General features: G+C 44.5%; 1 long non-coding RNA gene across 1 annotated transcript; it reads left to right on the top strand.

Moving 5' to 3' along the window:
* Window positions 1-8,675: 8,675 nt before the first annotated feature.
* Window positions 8,676-14,643, top strand: LOC138923175 (uncharacterized). Its single transcript, XR_011436416.1, has 4 exons — window positions 8,676-8,800; window positions 9,099-9,245; window positions 11,628-11,783; window positions 11,990-14,643. It is a non-coding gene; the product is annotated as an uncharacterized lncRNA (long non-coding RNA).
* Window positions 14,644-18,881: the final 4,238 nt, after the last annotated feature.

Here is an 18,881-nt window from a genome sequence, read left to right as displayed (position 1 = left end):
TATTTCACAGAGCAGAAGACTGACAAGCAGCTGCTCCTTCAACACCATTTGAAACTTAACACCCCCAGTAGTTTAAAGAATATTTTACAACCAACCAAAGAAAATGATGCAGCTGTCTGTGGAGAAGGATGGGCGGGTATGCAGAGCAGGGCATTTGAAGACTGGAATCTTGGGAGGGAAGCACCGGATCCTTCCACATCCTGTGTAGTGGGTTGAATAGTATCCCCCTAAAATTTGTGTCTGCCCAGAATATGACCTTTGGAACTAGCATCTTCACAGATATAATTAGTTAATGATCTTGACAGGAAATCTTCCTGGGTTTAGTATGAGCTCTGAATCCAATGACTGGCACTCTTAAAAGAAGAGGAGAGGACCCAGAGACCCAGAGGGAAGAAGGCCGTGTGAAGACAGACAGAGATTGGAGCGATGCAGCCACAAGCCAAGGAGTGCTGGGAGCCACCAGAAGCCGGAAGAAGCAAAGAGGCATTCTCCCCAAGAGCCTTTGGTGGGAGCGTGACCCTGCTGACACCTTGATTTTGGACTTCTGGCTTCCAGAACCGTGAGAGAATAAATTTCCATTGTTTTAAGCCACCGAGTTTGTGGCAATTGGTTATCGCAGCCCTAGCAAATTGATGCATCCTGCAGTCCTTAGGGTCAGCTGTTCAGATATGGTCGCCAGAGATAAAGGCAGGCAGGAGCTTGTGTACTTAAACATAGGAACGCCTTGGCTCTGTGAAGGGAAACGTTAAATCTCTTTGGTAAAACAAAACAAAAGGCAGAAATTCCCTTGCTCTTCCCTGGGAGCAGGCCTTAGAGATGGGAACCCCGAGTCTGCAGAGGGGTCCAGCAGCGTGAGGGGTGGGATGGAGGAGTGACGTGAGAGATTATGATTTGTTGCTTTGTTACACAATGTTTTCAGCCGTGGATCTTGCTTTCAAGCTTAAACTGTTGCCGAAATAACAGGCAGGGCAAGGGGATATGAACACACAGAGACTCTCTCTGGTGAAGGGAGAGTGAGCATGGCTGACTTCTATTGGGAAGGTGGGAGGTAAGCGGTTTGAAGACTTGATTATGGAAAAACTGCCCGGGGGGACCCAGATGACATCGCCAATAACTTAGTGACACAGGGTATGGGGAATATTGAGGTAGGCTGGCTGAGCCATATCTCTAAGGGAATGACACAAAAAGTCCTTCAAACGGGGACCGTAAATGGGGGCCTCTGACCCCAGCAGGTGAGCGGGCAGTGGGGTAATTAGCATGGCTGTGGCAACCGAGAGCCCCAACTCGAGGCCAGATAGTGAAGAGGACAAACGATATAATAGATGAAGCAGGACCAGCCAAGAGCCAATTACAGCAGTTCAACTGGGAGATGACTAAAGCAAAAACTACAATCTTGGCAACTGTCCTCGTTAAGTATCTATCCATGTGTGTGAGGGCGTGTGTGTATGCGTATTGTATTTTTTAAAAGAGATTAAGATCTAATAATTACAAGGCTTTATTAAGGCCTCCGAGGAGTCAGAAATGATAATCTTCCCCAAAAGGACACCAAATTTCTAACCTGGGGCCAAGGGTGTGGCTGGGATGATCTAACCTCAGGAAACTGCCATCTGTCCTTGGGGGGAGGGTGAAGACAGACCTGCTAGGGTGGGGGGAGGAGCTAATTCAGGAGGGTGGGAGGGGGTTCCCGGACTGAAGGGCTCCTTGGCTGGTCTCCGCCCAGCAGAGGAAAGACCTCATGCGTGTGTCCATCTCTCTGTTGGTGTCCAGGGAGCTGGGCTTCCCATCAGACTCTCAATCTGTGGCCAAATCGCAGAGGTCAATATTATTCAAGTCGATGGAAGTGAAGATGTGTTTCAGAATGAAACAACAGCTTCCCCAGGTGGAAGGAGACAACACTGGGCAGTGGCTCAGAGCCTTGCTCTGGAGTTTCAAGCCGGAGTTTGAATCCTGCCTCTGGCTGCATGACTCAGATTATGAGATCAGCACCTTGTATGAGATTATCGCATTGCCTCATCTCCTATGTTGGAGGATTGTGTTCTAGCACTATTAACAGCAGAAATTGAATGAAATGATGTGTGTGAATGAGGGCGTGCCGGCATGTAGTAAGCCCGAGCCAACATAAGCTGTTGTTTCAGGGGCTGGCTCTTTGCTGAACTACATTATCCCCTTTAACATATGCTACTGCCGGGCCTGGGGACATAGGTGCTTTTCCTCCATTCACGCAGGAGGAACCATGGACGCCGGGGACTGGAGGCATCTGCCTGAGCTTCCTCACCTGGTGAGCGCAGGGCCAGCATTTGAACGCAGGACCGTGAGCCTCCAACTCTACTGCCCTGGCTCTGGGTACCATATTGCTCTGTCTCAGATCAAACTGAAGGGACAAGCAGCAATGGGCACTCCCGTCCATCACACAAGTTAGTGGTGTTGCTGTCCCAAAGGCACCACGGAAGGGCCGCACACCCAGAGGGACAAACCCACTCCATCCTGCTGCCTCTGTGGCCCTGGTACCTCCACATTCTCTGTCTCCTTGTCTCAGTCTTTAATCTTAATCACCATTTGGATGTTCATGACCTGCAGTAGCAGATATCACTAACACACACACACACAGACATACATGCACAAACACCTGTCAGATGCCTGTCTCATGGCTTCTTGCTTTGACAAGCTCCTCGCGGAGTTTTGTCAGGTTCCCTGGAGGTACACAGGTCCAAGACGGAGAGGGGATGGGAGGCCGCTTGTCAGGGCTGTCAAATGACAAACCTCCCAGATCCAGAGCCCTGCTTTTTGGTGGGAAGGAAGCAGTCTCAAGACAACTCATGGGTCCCCTCTCTTCTCATTCCCTCCCACCCCTTCCTTGGTGGTCGGTCCTGTAGCATTCCAGGCCCCATTAGCCTCTCTGCTCTGCTGTTTTCTGCCTGGGGATGGAAGGTCAGGCAGCTGCTTGGGGGTGGGTGTATCATTCCAGAACTCCTCTGGTTGCCTGCACAGCCCTCCTTCTGTGGCATCCTTATTACCATCTATATCCCATTGTGTGACTACTACTCAGTGTGTGTATCATCCTCTTGCTGATGGATACTCGGATGGTTTCCGGTTGCAGGCTACTGGGAATAATGCTGCAGTGAACATTCCCGTACTTTGGAGCACATCTTTGTTGAATATATACCTGAGAGGAGAATTGCTTGGTTATAAGGTTATGTATATGTTCAACTTTAGAAAAATTCTGCCAATTTTTTCCCCTATGCACTTGTACCAATGTATATATTACCACTGGCAATGTAGAAGCAAGAATTCCAGTTGCTCCACATCCTTGTCAAGACTTAGTATAATCTTTTTTTTTTTTTAACTGTTCTAGTGGGTGTCTAGTGGTATATCATTGTGATTTTAACATGCATTTCCAAAGTTATTTATGTTGAACACTTTTTCTTTTGTGTATTGGCCATTCGGACATCCTTTTTTGTGAAGTGCTTAAGTCTTTTGCCCTTTTTCTATTGAGTTTGCTGATATGTTTCTTATTGAGTTATAGGAGCTCTTTGTATATTCAGGATCTGTCTCTTAGGCTTGCCTTCTCACTTTCTTTGTGGTGTTTTTGTTGAACAGAAATTCTTAATTTCTTGAGTAAGTTAGTTATGTTTTAATAGATGCTAATGATGCTAAAAGACTGCCAATCATCATAGGAATTATTTCCTTTTGAATGTTATTTCCTACATCATTAAAAAAATTTTTTTAATTGTGGAGAAATTCTTAATTTTAATTATGACTATTGCTTTTTGCATCTTGTTTTAAGAAATTTTTGCCTATCCTGAGGCTACGAGGAATCCTTTTATGTTATCTTCTAGAAGTTTCATTGTTTAACTTGCACATTTAGGTCTATATTCTATCTGGGATTGGCTTTCATGTATGGTTTGAGGTTGGGATGACCATTAGCTTCTTCCACATGTAGACATCCAGTTGGGCCCTGTCATATACATGGACCATCTTTCCTCCATGCATTGCAAATGCATCTTTATTGTAAACTGGGTAACCATTCGTGTGAGCATCTGTCTCTGAACTCTGTTCTATTGGCTCAGTGAATACTTCAGGGATGAATGGTGGCTGGTCTGGGCCTCACTGTGTCCCGAGGAAGACGGAGGTGCCAGGCTCTTGCTTTCCGGGGCGATCCTGTGCTTCCTCTTCTGAATCACTTATTCTATCTCTACCCTTTTCTGACTTCTTCCCATAGACACAACTGATTAGCTGGCAAAATTACCAAAATAGCAAAAGCTCATGTAACATTTACCATGTGCCAGGCCCTGTTCTAAATCTGCTTTAACTCATTTAATCTTTACGCAAAGCCATGATGTAATTACTATTATTATCCCCATTTTCCTGATAAGAAAACTGGGGTACCTGAGACCACACAGGTGGTATGTGCCGGAGCTGGAATTTGAACCCAGGGATTCAGTCTTGAAGTCCATGTCCTTAAGCGCGACACCAGGCTTTCTTTCAGCCAGTGGCAAGAAGGGAAACGGTGGAGGAGGCAGTCACCCTGGCAGAGAAGTAAAGACATCTGAGTTCTTGTCTTGGTTTCTACACCTACTGGATGGGAGATTTGGACCATTAATTAATTCCTCAACTGGAAAGTGAGAGAGTGACGTGATATCTTCAGCTCTGACATTTTACAGTATCATCTATTGGGAAGATTCCTAAAAAGACCGTGGGTTTTTTGGAGAGAAGAAAATTGTGCAGCAGAGACCAGGGTTGAGGCGTAGACGAGGAGGAGTTCAGAGAGGGTGGTGGGAGCTGAGCGAGGAGGTGAGGAGGTGGTGGGGAAGTGGGGGAGTGGCAGGAAGGAACAGGCCCTGCACTCTGGTCTCATCCTTTCCCATCTGCTTATCCCCTTCCTGGACCCTCAGATCCAGCCTATCAGGTTACATGCCAGAGGAAGGGGTGATTGCTAGGTACCAACTTATCTAATTGTCGCCCCTTCTGGAAATTAGTTTGAGAGCATTCCTGTTTATTCCCAAGGCCACGGTTCCTGTGTGAGCCTCTGGGGAGGCAGTTTCTCTGCCCAGAGCTGGCTAATTGTTCACCCACCGTGTCCATTCGCTGGTGAAAATCACCCCGGGCTCTTCCACACGGACACCAAGTGTCCACGGGGGGCAGTCACGTGACCTCGGAGGCCCTCACAGCCCGGGGCTGGGGGCCTGGGAACAGCCTTTTGTCATTAACTCCTGGACAGGGACAGTGGTGGTGGTCGGGGGGGAAGCAGTTAAAAAATAACTTGGAAATGTCACACAAGTAATATCTGCTATTTTAAGAAAAATTTAGAAAATTCGGATACAGAAGAAAAAGGAAACATAAAGTTACCTGTAATCCCTTAATCCAGAGATAGTCACCGTTAACATTGAGTGATTCTCTTTAGAGGTTTTTTGGATCTTTTCATTTCCCTCTTTCTTTGTAGATCTCTCTCTGTCGCCGTATGTATGATATGTATAGATATAAATATGCAATAAATATACATACACACATATATATTTACCTTTTTTATCAAAATAGATTCCACTTCTCTGGAGCTAGATTTTCAACTTTGGCAGCATATCATAAGCATTTTCCACATCGCTCAACGTATATTATTACCCTTAAGACCTGCATGAGAGCCCAGAGGAGATCGTTTCCCGTTAAACATCGTGAACATGCTTATTCAGGCATTTTTTTAACACAGTTTTGATTATTTCCTTAGGAAATTTTTTAAAATATCAGAATGAGTATGTCCCAGTGATTTAGTATGTCCCACTGGTAATAAAGTTCTTAATGCTGTCTTCATCATTATCAATAAACATTTATATGCAGTCATGCGCTGCCCAACGATGTTTCAGTCAATGACGGACGCATATATGATGGTGGTCCCGTAAGATGAGTACCATACAGCCTAGGCGTGCAGTGGGCTGTACCATCTAGGTTTGTGTAAGTGCACGCTGTGATGTTCGTACAAGGACAAAATTGCCTAAGGATGCATTTCTCAGAACGTATTCCTGTTAAGTGAGGCATGACTGTAGTACCAACAACATTAACAAGTACTTTTTAATCGAATGCCTTATATATTACCAACTCTGTCTACACGTAATCTCATTTAATTTTCCAGAGAGGTATGTAGCTATTAAATTCATTTATTCTCATTTCATAGCTGTGAAACCTGAGACCTCAGGAGGTTAAATGACTTCCCCAGGTCACCCGACTGAGAAAAGGAGGGACATGGACCAGGTCTGGGTTGCTCTCGCTCTGCTGTGCTCCCCGCACCCAGCAGGTGTGCGGGGCCTCCCGGAATGAGGCCCAGCTCTCAAACGCTGTGGACGGGAGAGTGGTGTCTACAGCTGACTGGAGATTGGCATCTGCCACGGGAGAAGCCACACGGGGTGTGATGCACGCTGGGGCTCTGTGGGGACAGGTGGGCTGCGGCTTCAGAGCAGCCTTCCTGGAGCTGAGCCTCCAACGATGGGGACAGGGAGACACAGAGCTGAGAGAGCCCGCCAAGCAGCGGGCACAGCCTGAGCAGAGGGGCGAAGTCAAGGAAACCCGACAACTCCCTTGGGCTCACGTCCCCTGTACCAAGATCCGCTTACAGCAGACCTGTTCCAGCACCTTCTCCAGACACTGACATCGAATGTGCAGTGTCACAGGCAACAGGGGTAATAATGGAAACTTAATTTTCTGTTAAGCCGTCTTATATATATTTAAATCATTTCATTATATAGATAGAAATGTTTTCTGATTTCCTTTTCCTCAAAATGGTAATAGCCTTTCGCCTGATTATAAGAATGATATCTATTCAATTGTGAAAAATACAATTTTACACAATACAGACAAGCATAAAGACAAAAGCAAGAACAAGCAGAAACCCCCCACCCTGGGATAAATACTTGACATCCCAGCTTCCAGCTTTCTGAGCCCACAGCCTAGAGGAGTTCTACACAAATGGGATCAGGCCAGACTCACTCTCCTACTGCATGTTTTCCCACTCAACAGTCTGGTTTGGACGCCTTCCTCGTCATGACGTTTGGATTTCCATCATTATTTTTATTTATTTTTGCAGAGTCTGACTTACAGTCATTCAAATGGACAGATTTCTGGTGCATGAAATGATCATTAAAGTGCACAGAAATTGGGGTTTGACTCTTGAAATGACATCCTTGAGCTTCTCAAAGTGACGCGGGCTTTGTGAGCCGTGGTGGCCCGTGCATAAGGGGCCTTCCTGTCTAGGTTTTTTATGTTTACTTTTTTATTATGCAAATTTTCAAGCTACTTAATGCAGAGAGAACAGTACAATGAACTCTCAAATGCCCATGGCCGGATTTGACGACAATCAAGATTTTGCCGTATTTGCTTGGTCTCTCCCTTATTTAGTTTTTCTTTTGCTGAAATATTTTAAAGCAAATCCAGTTATCTTGTCACTTTCTCCCTGCATCACTTAGAATGCATCACTTGGGGAAAAAAAGATACTTTCTTATGTAGCCATAATGCCAGTACCACACCTAACAAAAGGAACCCCAATTCCCTGGGGTCACCTGGTTTGTCATCTGATTTCCCTATTAGTCCCCAAACTGTCATTTTCACAATTGTTTTGCTTGAATCAGGAACCAAACAGGGAGAATACTTTTCATTTGGTTGTTGTGTTTCTTAAGTTTGTTTTCTAGAGCTATTGTCAAATATTAACTTACACAGCAAAATAGTAATTCATGAATTTCAATTATCCTTCAACCCTTGTGTTTACATCAAGGGGAAAGTCTCAGCTCATTGTCAGTAGGTTTTTAGTCCTTCTCTAGAGGACTTCTTCTTTTTTTTTTTTTTTGGTGAGGAAGATTGGCCCTGAGCTAACATCTATTGCCAATCCTCCTATTTTTGCTTGAAGAAGATTGTCACTGAGCTAACATCTGTCCCAATCTTCCTCTTCTTTGTATGTGGGATGCCACCACCACACAGCTTTATGAGCCATGTGTAGGTCCATGCCCATAATTCAAACCCGCGAACCCCGGGCACCAAAGTGGAGTGCGGACACTTAACTACTATGCCACCAGGCGGCTCCTCTAGAGTACTTCTAAGATCTCCCCTGCTTGCTTATGATTTTCTTTCTGTGCAGCCCTCCTTTCTTTCTCACTTTCTAAGTAAGCAGCCCTCAAGCCCACAGTCTTAAACAGGCAACCTTATCTAGACAGATCTTAATAACATTCTTTCCTCTGCATTGTGGTTCCTAGTACTGGGCCATTTTCTATTTATGGCAACTGACACTGATACTCTGTTGAGGGTTGTATGGTTTTTGGGTTTTTTTTTTTTAAGAAAATACATTTATCTGAGTAAATGAATGGAGCAGTTAAAGGACATCCATGCCAGGGATGACATGCAAACACATCAGCCCTTCTGGAAAGTGGCTTCAGGACGGAAGACGCTGCTTTTCCTTCTCTTCTGAAGGGTATTTAGAGCATTCCCAATTCTTCCAATAGTAAAAACAATGCCATAATGAATAATCTTATACGTATACTTCTGTGCCCCTGGCTGATTGTTTTCTTAGGATACATGTTTTAGAAGTGGAATTGCTGATTTCAAAGGGTACGACTCTCTTAAAAAGCCGTGGCTCCCTAATCAGAGTGTGTTTGCTTAATTGAACGTTTGTTTCTGTTTCTATCATTTGGTGACTCAGCGTCATACTTGGAACATCAGTTGTACAGGGTTGGTCTCAGGCTTCCCGGACTTTTTCTCTGTGTCCCCAGACTGTGATGGTGGAGTTTTTACCCCTGCTTTCCATGGTCTTTCTGCCTCATTCCTTCCAGTAACTTCCTTTCTCATTCTTCTACCCTCCCTAATATGTTACTTCTCAAGTACGATGAGCTGGGAAATAGATAAACAAGTTTGTTCTGATTGTGTCTAAATTAAGGGTAAATAGGCTCTGAGTGAGGGTCGGATGGGAGGAATATGAGGGAAGGGCAGCTGCTGGTGATGATAATGGGAGTTATTGCTACTTATGGCAGATAAAGTGACAACGAGAGGATCATCGGTCCCTTGCAGTCCCATGGAGATTTTACGGGATACAACGTGGGTTTGCTAACTGCCTCCCTCTGTCCTTACAGCAGTTTGATGGAGATGGAGTCAGCATGATGACCTTCAATTTGTGGAGGAGGATCTACGGTTCAGAGAGGCCAAGTGATTTTCCAAAGGCCACACAGCTGGCTCACGGCAGAGCTGTGATTCAAATCCAGATCTCAACACCAAATCTGGTGAGTTTTGCACTCTTTCCTCTTGTCTGCTCACTGCCTGGGCCAGAGGCACCCTGGGGGTTCTGAACAATGAGTGTCTGCTGGAGGAGGGGTGCTAGGCGGGGAAGAGTCTTCTAACAGCAAAGAACCAGCACATCATGGGGCTTGTGCCCAGCCAGAGCATGGACAAGGTCCAGGGGGTGGGACAGGCAGATTCAGGGGAGTTGGGCTGCTAGGGGTGAGGCTTTTCCATGGCTCAAGATGTCCTCAGCCAAAAGGACAGCTGGGCAGGACTAGGGGCCAAGAACTCTAAGTCCCCGTGACCCCTCAGCCTCCCGGCTGTGGAAGGAGGAGCAGGGCCCCAGGATCCCTGAGCTGGTTCTGGAGCCTTCATGGCTGTGTGCCCTGGGCCAAGAACACCCCATCTCTGAGCCTCCGCTGAAAAGATGGGCTCGGACCCAGCTCAGGGGCCTTTCCCCTGCAATCCCCTGGAGGTCAGCCTCCCTCGGCCCCTCTCTCGGGAACCCAGCAACTAAAGCAGCTCTGTTCTTGTTTTCATTTTTTAAAAAAATTCTTAAGACTTAACTGGAAGGATTCTGATGCCAACAGTTTTCTGAACAACTGAACAAAACGATCTTGTATGTTCCATTCTCGTCTCCTCCTGAGTTTCCACTCCCCTGGCCCCATGTTAGGCAATGCCCTGGGAGATAGCTTCGGGTGCTCCACCTCCTCCCCTCCAGTGCTTTCTATCCATCCCACTTCCTCCGTTTCCCATTTAGCCCCCTGCCACCATCCTGGCCCTGCACAGCCTCCTTGCCTCCTCAGTGGCCTCCCTGCCTTTAGGGCCCTGTGCTCGGCTCTCCACACAGGCGTGATCAGAGGCTCCCGCTGTGGGCAGGAGGAAGCCCAAGGTGGGAGGCGACCCAGCCCTCAGTCCTGCCCTCCTCTGGCTCTCCTTGCCCTCCTGCTCCGTGTCTAACCGGGGAGACTTTTTCAGGTTTCTGAACAGTCTCTGTTCTCTCTTGTATCGGGCCTGTGCCCAGGCTGTGCCCTCTGCCCCTTGTCATCTCGAAGCCATCGGACTTGTCCTGCAAGACTCAGCTCAAATGTCGTGTCCTCACTGGGTCTCACGTAGCACCCCGCCCCCGCGGCCAGGTCACTCCTGTGTCCCCACAGCTGTTATGAAGCACTACCACATCCCTCCTCCCAGCTCTGGGTTCCAGTGGACTCGTAGATCCTACCTGCCGACCCCGGGAACTCTCCGTCTGCAGCTTTCTGAACACAAACTGTAAAAAATCCAAAATGTACAACAACGAGGCATTTACACTGAGCACCTAGAGCAGACGCCATCAAGCCGATTTCGTTGATTGATTATTTTTCTAGAGAGCACAGTTAAACGGGTCCTGATTTTCTTCCATTATCATCAGTACCAATTCTTTTCCAGGTAGACTGTATGGTGAATATTTGTGTCATTGATCAGTTTTTTGGCCCTTGTAAAGTTTTATAAGTTATAACAGTTTCTGTTGGAATTTTCTTTTGTGGGTGTTATTTCTACCCAATCCAGGCTTTCTGGAACAAATTTTGTGGTAAATTTAAAAAAATTAGTTAACATTTGGGGCCAGCCCCGTGGCCTAGAGGTTAAGTTTGGTGCACTCTGCTTTGGCGGCCCAGGTTCGAAGGTTTGGATCCCGGGCAAAGACCTACACCACTCATCAGCCATGCTGTGGAGGTGTCCCACAAACAAGAGAGAGGAAGACTGGCACAGTTGTTAGCTCAGGGCTAATCTTCCTTAAGAAAAAAAAAATTATTTTTTAGAGCAGTTTTAGTTTCATAGCAAAATTGAATGGAAAATACAGAGAGTGCCCATGTACCCCCTGTCCCCACACATGCACCACCTCCCCACTGTGGACCTCCCCCACCATAGGAGTCCATTTGTTACAACAGATGAACCCACAGTGACATGTCATTATCACCCAAAGTCCATAGGTTGAGTTAGGGTTCACTCTTGGTGGTGTGTGTGCTGTGGGTTTTGAAAAATATATAATGACCTGTATCCACCATCACGGTCTCATACAGAATATTTCACTGCCCTAAAATTCCTGTGCTCTGCCTATTGGTCTCTCCCTCCACCCAACCCCTGTGATACAAATGCCATCAGGATGACTTCAATCTCTTCTTAATTCCAAATCTATTATAAGTTTTAACATGTTCAATTTGAACTGTTGTCAGTATGACTGATTAAAAATTAATCCGTATTTATTTCTCAGTTTATTTATGTGAAAATTGTGAGGAACCTCCCATTGGATGTTCCAGGCTTCCTCTAGGAGCAAAGATTAGCCAGGTGAAAATGGAGGAGTCAGACTGTCCCTTTTCAGACTCTGCCATCTGTCTTCTCTGAACCAGAGCTCATCTCTCTCCCAGTGACTCAGAGAGCTTACGTCTCCGCTCAAGGTCATGGAGCTTCCGTTGAGGTCAGAATCAGGACCCAATCCCAGTCAGCCTGGCTCCAAAGCTGATATTCCTCCGTCGAGCCCCTGCCCTGCCCCACAACTGTCCCAGGTGAGTCCTCTGGTGGAGGGTAGCAGCAGCCGACCATGAATGATCATGGAGCGGACCACATCTGCCCTGGCTTCAGAGGGTCGTGGCGCACTGTGGAAGCCTCTTAGAAGCGGGAGTCTGGCTTCGAGACCTAGACTCCAATCTACCTTCGGTAGGAGCTTATTTAAGTGCTTCACCTTTTCTGACTCCTGGTTTCCTTATTTTAGGATTCATTCATTTGACAAATATTTATCGGACTCACACTACAGGCCAGATGGTGTGTAGGTGCCAAGGATACAGCCATGAACCAAAGAAAGCTTCTGACCCCATGGAATTGACCCTGGACGAGATGGTCTCTGAATCCTCTGAGCTTGGTGATTTTGTGGGGAGGAGGGCCAGGAGAAAGGAGAGGGGACATATTGTAGGGCTGTGGAATCAGTTCAAGGCCAGTCTTTGTCCAAAAGCAGTTTCTCACTGGGTGGGGAAGACAGGCTGCCCACTGTGAAGCAACCAGAGACACAATGTCCCTCTGAGGACGTCAAGACCCTGCATCATTTAGCCCCTCTTGTCCTCTCTGGCGTCCTTGCAGGCCAATCTTTCTTCAGCTCTCCAGCCAGATCCTTTCCAGCCTGTCTTGGTCTGGATCCCCCAGAAGCCAGCTCTGAGAGTAGCAATTTGAGTGCACGCGGTTGATTTGGGAGGTGATGCTGAGAAATGATAGTGGGGGAGTGTGGAAGTAAGACAGGGAAGACGTGTGTCTCCTATTGGCAGGTTATTTTTCCAGGGCAGTTGGAACTCAATCCTGATGGAGGGCTCTGGGAAATGGTGTGGGACATGCTGTGCTAGGGGTGAGAAAGCTCGGGTGTTCACCCACCAACTCCTATTGGGCATTACTGGGGGCTGCTCCTAGAGGCATCGACTTCCCAGCACTCCAGCCTGTTCCAGGCAGCAACCAATAGAGAGCCCTCAGGCAGAGACTCATGGGTGTGTGCAGGAGGGCACTGTAGGTGTGTGCTGGAAACATAAGTGCTGATATGGAATGTGGGAGACGCTGCTATAAGGCCTCAGGGCCTTTGTACTTACTGTTCCTCTAGTTGGAGCAGCCATCTCCCTAGCTCTCTGAAGGGCTGGCATCTCATCCTTCAGCTCTCAGCCCAGAGTCTCTTTCTCTGACAGATGCTCTCTAAATTAGCACCCGCCCCCAGAACGCTCCATCATATCATCTCGTTTATTTCTTTCACAGTGCGTGTCACAATCGGAAATTAGCTTATATATTTGCTCGTTTGCAGGCACTGCTGTATCTCTAGTGCCTAGGGAAGCATCTGGCTCATAGTTGCACCTCCACAACTATTTTCTGCATACACATGTGCCTTGTCATCTACGCTCCAGCTAGATACAAACACGCCTTCCTCTGCCACCCCCACACTTACTACCAGCTAGGGGCAGTGAAGATTGAGTTCGGGTTATGGGAACATGACGGCACTGCTCAGGATTTCACATACATTGGCTAGACGTTTGCTCATCAGAAAAGTCTGCGTTCTGTAACGTCCCTGTGCTTTGGGGACAGATGGTGCTGATATACCAGCAAGGTGAGGGAGGCAGTGCCCAATATCGATGGCAGTAATTGAGCTTCCAAGTTCCTGAATGACTGGGTGTTTTTGCCTCTGATGTAAACGTACGGATCCTGTCTGACAGCCGACTTGTAGGTATTAAACGCACGAGAGCCCAGTGAATGTCCTTCAAGATAAATTTCATGTCATCTTTTCTTGTGCAAAGAGGTTTATTCCATCCCTTCGAAAATCTGTAGGGTATCCTGCTTCTATTTTTTTATGACTATATTTAGTTTGCTTTGAAGATGAATAAAACTGAGATGCTATTATGTTCCTTTCCTACTTTGCAGCATCCAGAAATTCCTTTGCTATTAATACTCCAGAGAAACAGATTTCTTTGATTTTTTTCCTTCAGTTTAGAAGATCAAAAGCTGCCAGAAATTGTTTCAAAAGAAAAATAAATCTCTGAGAAGTTGGATTTGAAATTCCGAGGGGCCAGCGCCTGCGTCCGCTGTGTTAGGAGCCATGTAATGAGAGAGTTGCTCTGACTGTGGCGCCTGGCCCCTTCGGCGTCCCCTCCTCTCCCGGGGAAGCCCCGCCTCAGCCTCTACCATCTGCTTTCTCTTGTGAAATCTTAGAATATTGGGCCTAAAATTAAATTTCTTCTAAATCTGAGCAGGCAGCGTCATTTCCCAAAGAGACTGATTAAAATAAATGACTGTCAATCTTTGGAAAAATCCAGTATTTCTTGGAGATGAGGACGCAGATTGTAGAAAGTTTTGAATGAAGGATTCAATTTTCTTTTTGGGTCTGAACATACACGTTGCAATTATGTTTCATCACATTATGTCTCATCAATTCTATCATAAAGAATTGGACCAGGGCCTTGCACTGCCGCTCCTCTCTGCTTTGAGGGTGTAGCAACCGTCTCCCCCCACTTTCTTGTGTGCCTTGGGACATTTGTGCTTTGGGCTGCCAACAGGACGTGGGGTCTTAGGATGCTGGTGGATGGCGTATTTGGGAGGGGGACAGAAAATCTCAGAAACTCCACTGGTGGAGTTTGGCTACCTGGTAGGAGACAGAAATCAAGGAGGAGAGAGGTCTAAGGGCGCCTGAGAGATGCTCTGGGGTAAAAGAGTAGAGACTGGATTCGAAGAAGAATCTCCGTGATGACGCCATTGGAGCTGAATCCTGAAGATGGGTCCTTCCCTGGTTCCCAACTCAGCCTTGTTCTGAGATTATATAAACATTAAAAAGAAAAAAGTTAGAAAATACACAGCAAAATGGATTAATGACAAGAATTAGAAAAAGAAGAAAAAAAAAAGAAAAAATAACACCATTCACAATCCCACCCACTCTGAAAGACTAGTAACACTTGGTATCATTTTCTACTTTGACTATGAAATGATATGATATTAGCATATATACACATAGGCTGTAAGTACATAAATATGTATATATGTACACATTTGGACCATACATGTATATGTATACATACATATTTTGATAAGTAAACAAGCATATTATATATTCCTACTTTTGTGACTTGCTTTTCTCCTGATATATTGTAAAGATCTTTCATGTCCATAGACACATATTTTCATTTATATAATTTTTTAGTTTTTTGGGAAATAATTTTAGACAAAAGAAAGTTGCAAAAAATAGTACAGAGTCCTGTATGGACTTCGCCAAGCTTCCCCTAATGTTTACGTCTTTCATAACCACAGCATGATGATCAAAAATAAGAAATTAAGGGCCGGCCAGGTGGTGCAGCAGTTAAGTTCGCACGTTCTGCTTTGGCGGAGGCCTGGGGTTCGCCAGTGCGGATCCTGGGTGTGGACATGGCACTGCTTGGCTAAGCCAGGCTGTGGCAGGCGTCCCACATATAAAGTAGAGGAAGATGGGCACGGATGTTAGCTCAGGGCCAGGCTTCCTCAGCAAAAAGAGGAGGATTGGCAGCAGATGTTAGCTCAGGGCTAATCGTCCTCAAAAAAAAAAAAGAAATTAATGTTGCTGAACCACAGACTTCATTTGGACTTCTTCAGTCTTTCTACCTATGTCTCTTTTCTGTTCCCGGATCCAGTCCGGGATCCCACACTGCGTTTAGTTGTCTCCTTAGTCTCCAGTCTGTGACAGCTCTTCAACCTTTTCTTGTTTTTCGTGGCTTTGACACTTTTAAAGAGTCAGTTATATCTTAGAACGCCCCTCAATTTGTTTTTTTCTGCTATTTTCACATGATTAGATTGAGGTCGTAGATTTTTGGTAAGGATACCAAGCCTGTGTCCTTCTCAGTGTATCATCGGGGCTACACCTGGTGACATATCTCATCACTGGTGATGTTAACCTTGATCGCTTGCTTAAAGTGACGTCTGCTGGATTCATCCGATATAAAGTCATTATTTTCCCCTTTGCAATTAATAAGGCTTAGGGGAGATATTTTGAGAGCATACAAATATCCTTTTTCTGCTCAAATGTTAGCCTGCTGATTTTAACATCCGCCAGAGGACTAATTGCAACACTATTGCTGTGATGTTCTAACGGCGATTTTCTTTTTTCTTTATTTGGTGATTTTCTATTTGCTTTGTTTCAGTCCTTCATTTATTAACTGGAATTCTTCTGTACTGAAGAACAGTTCCTTCTTTCTTTCTTTCTATTTATCTATCTATCCATTTATTTGTTTATATGAATATGGCCTCATAGATATCTGTTCTAGTCAATGGTTATAATCCATTGTTATTTTTATTTATTTTGTCATTCAAGCTATTCCAGCTTGGAACTTTGGGAGCTCTTTCTGGTTGGTTCCTGGGCCTTTTCATGGCCCCCTCCCAACCTCCCCGCCCCCAACCCTGCCCCGCTGGAAACCTGCACCCTCCTTTTGAGCACTTCCTTACTGTCTGGCACCTGGAGATGCTTCATGTATATACGAAGCATTGTGTATTTTCTCTGCCCAATCTTGAATCAGCCACTTCTCCAAGGAGCCCTAGTTCCTTTTATCAGAAAAGGGTGTTTAGAAACAGCGATCTGGCTAGATGTCCTCATGGCTGTTTGGCCGTCGTTGCTTCTATGCCTTCTCGGCAGACAGAGCTTGCAAATGTATATATGCGAGCTATTCAGTGTGTACACACATAGTTACCTTCATTTCTTAAAAAAGTCCATGAATTTATACTGATACCTCTCATTCCAATCCAACATTTTAGGGCTCATTCTATCTTTCTCATTTTCTTTCTTTATAACTTCCTCTGACATGAGAAACCTGGCTTTCATTATCTACAATGTGTTTATTTAATTGTTCAACTATTCTACACACATAAAGCAGTTTCAGACTAGCTAGCTCTTCCTGTAACTAAAATAAAGTATTTGTGTACAGTTATTTCATCTTTAGCCTAAAAATATTCAGTCAGCATATTATTTCCCAAAGTAACGTAGGTTAGCTCTTTTTCCCTCGCCCCCTTCAGTGTGGTTATGAGTCATTTGTAACACTGGCAGCTCCCTCTGTGACACTTGGTCTCCCATTTGAAGTACCTCCCCATCTTGATTTTTTAAAGTTACCTACAGTAAACTTCACTCTTTGTGGAGTATGGTTCTATCACTTTTGACAAATTCATGGAGTTGTGTATCCACCACTCCAGTACTATACAGAACGTGTCATCGCCCCCAACAGTTCCCTCATGTGGCCTCTTTCTAGACAACTCAGCAATTTGTTTTCCATTTCTACAGTTTTCTTTTTTCCAAAATGTCATATAAATGGAATCATACAGACCGTTTGGGTCTGAATTCCATCACCTTGCAAGTGCATCTAAAATTCATCCATATTGTTGTGTGTGTCAATAGTTCACTTCTTTTTATTGCCAAGTAGTATTCCATTTTATGGATGTACCACCAGTTGATTTTTTTTTTCCATTTACTGATCGAAATCCATATGGTTTTTTTTTTTCCAGTTTTTAACAATTATAAATAAAACTGCTTTAACCATTTGTGTCAGGGTCTTTTTGGTTTGTATACATAAACGTTTATCTCTTAGGTAAATATCTAGGTGTGGGATTGCTAGTCATGTGTTATGTGTATATTTAACCTTGGTAAGAAAATGCCATTTGTTGTTGTACCCAAACAAGTGGTTGTACCATTTTGAATTTCCACCAGCGACGTTTGAGAATTCCAGTTCTCTGCATCTTCACTAGCACTTGATATTGTCAGTTTTTAATTGTAGCCACTCTAATAGATGTATAGTATGATCTCTCTGTGATTCTAATTTTCATTTCCCTAGTGACTAATGATGTTGAGCATCTTTTCATGTGCTTACTTGACATATGTACATCTTCTATGGTGAAGTGTCTGTTAAGGTCTTTTAAATATTTTTTTCTTTATATCTTTTGTCCATTTTTAACTAGTTGGTTTTTCTTACTGATTTTTTTTTTTTTTTTTTTTTTTTGTGATTAGCCCTGAGCTAACATCTGCTGCCAATCCGCTTCTTTTTGCTAAGGAAGAGTGGCCCTGAGCTAACATCAATGCCCATCTTCCTCTATCTATGTGGGACGCCTGCCACAGCATGGCTTGACAAGCGGTACATAGGTCTGCACCTGGGATCTGAACCAGCGAGCCCCGGGCCACCAAAGCAGACGTGCGAACTTAATTGCTGTGCCACTGGGCCGGCCCCTTCTTACTGTTGAGTTTTGAGAGTTCTTTACATACTCTGGAAACAAACCTTTTGTCAAAAATATGATTTGCAAGTATTTTTTCTACTCTGTGACCAGTACATTCATTTTCTTAAGTGTCTTTTGTAGAGCAAAAGTTTTTAATTTTGATAAAGTTCTATTTATCAGAATTTTTCTTTTATGGGTTGTGCTTTTGGTGTCATATCTAAGAAATATTTGTTAACCTAAAGTCACAAAGGTTTTCTCCTGTTTTCATCCGGAAATTTTATAGCTTTATATAATCGATTTGGGGTTAATTTTTGTATAAACTGTGAGGTATAGATTGAGGGTTTTAAAAATTTTTTTGCATTTGGACAACCAATTTTTGCCAGCATTATTTGTTGAAAAGACTAGTCTTTCTATATTGAGCTGCCTTTGCACCCTTCTCAAAAATCAGTTGACTATTTGTGTGGGTCTATTTCTGGACTTTCTAATATGTAAATTGATGAACGCATCTATCCTTTTGCCAGTACCATGCTGTCTTGATTGCTACAGCTTGACATAAGGTTAAAATTGGAGTATGAGTTCTCCAACTTTGTCCTTTATCAAAATTGTTTTGGCTATTCTAGTTATTTTACTTATCCATATAAATTTTGGAAACAGCTTGTTTGTATCTGCAAAAAAGCTTGCTTGGGGTTTTGATTGAGATTGTGTTAAATCTATAGATCAGTCTGCAGAGAAGGGACATCTTAACAATATTGAGCCTTTCAACCCCTGAGCCTGTTATCTTTTTCTATTTATTTAGGTCTTCTTTTACTTTTTCATCAGTGTTTTGTAGTTGTTAGCATACAGATTCTGCACATGTTCTGTTTGATTTATAGCCAAGCATTTAATTTTTTGGTGCTATTGTAAATTGTACTGTCAAAATTTTAAATTTC

The sequence above is a fragment of the Equus caballus genome, chromosome 1 (assembly GCF_041296265.1).
Source record: "Equus caballus isolate H_3958 breed thoroughbred chromosome 1, TB-T2T, whole genome shotgun sequence".
Lineage (NCBI taxonomy): Eukaryota > Metazoa > Chordata > Mammalia > Perissodactyla > Equidae > Equus > Equus caballus.
The sequence above is the reverse complement of the archived record's forward strand: the minus strand, read 5'-3'. Positions and strand labels throughout refer to the sequence as shown.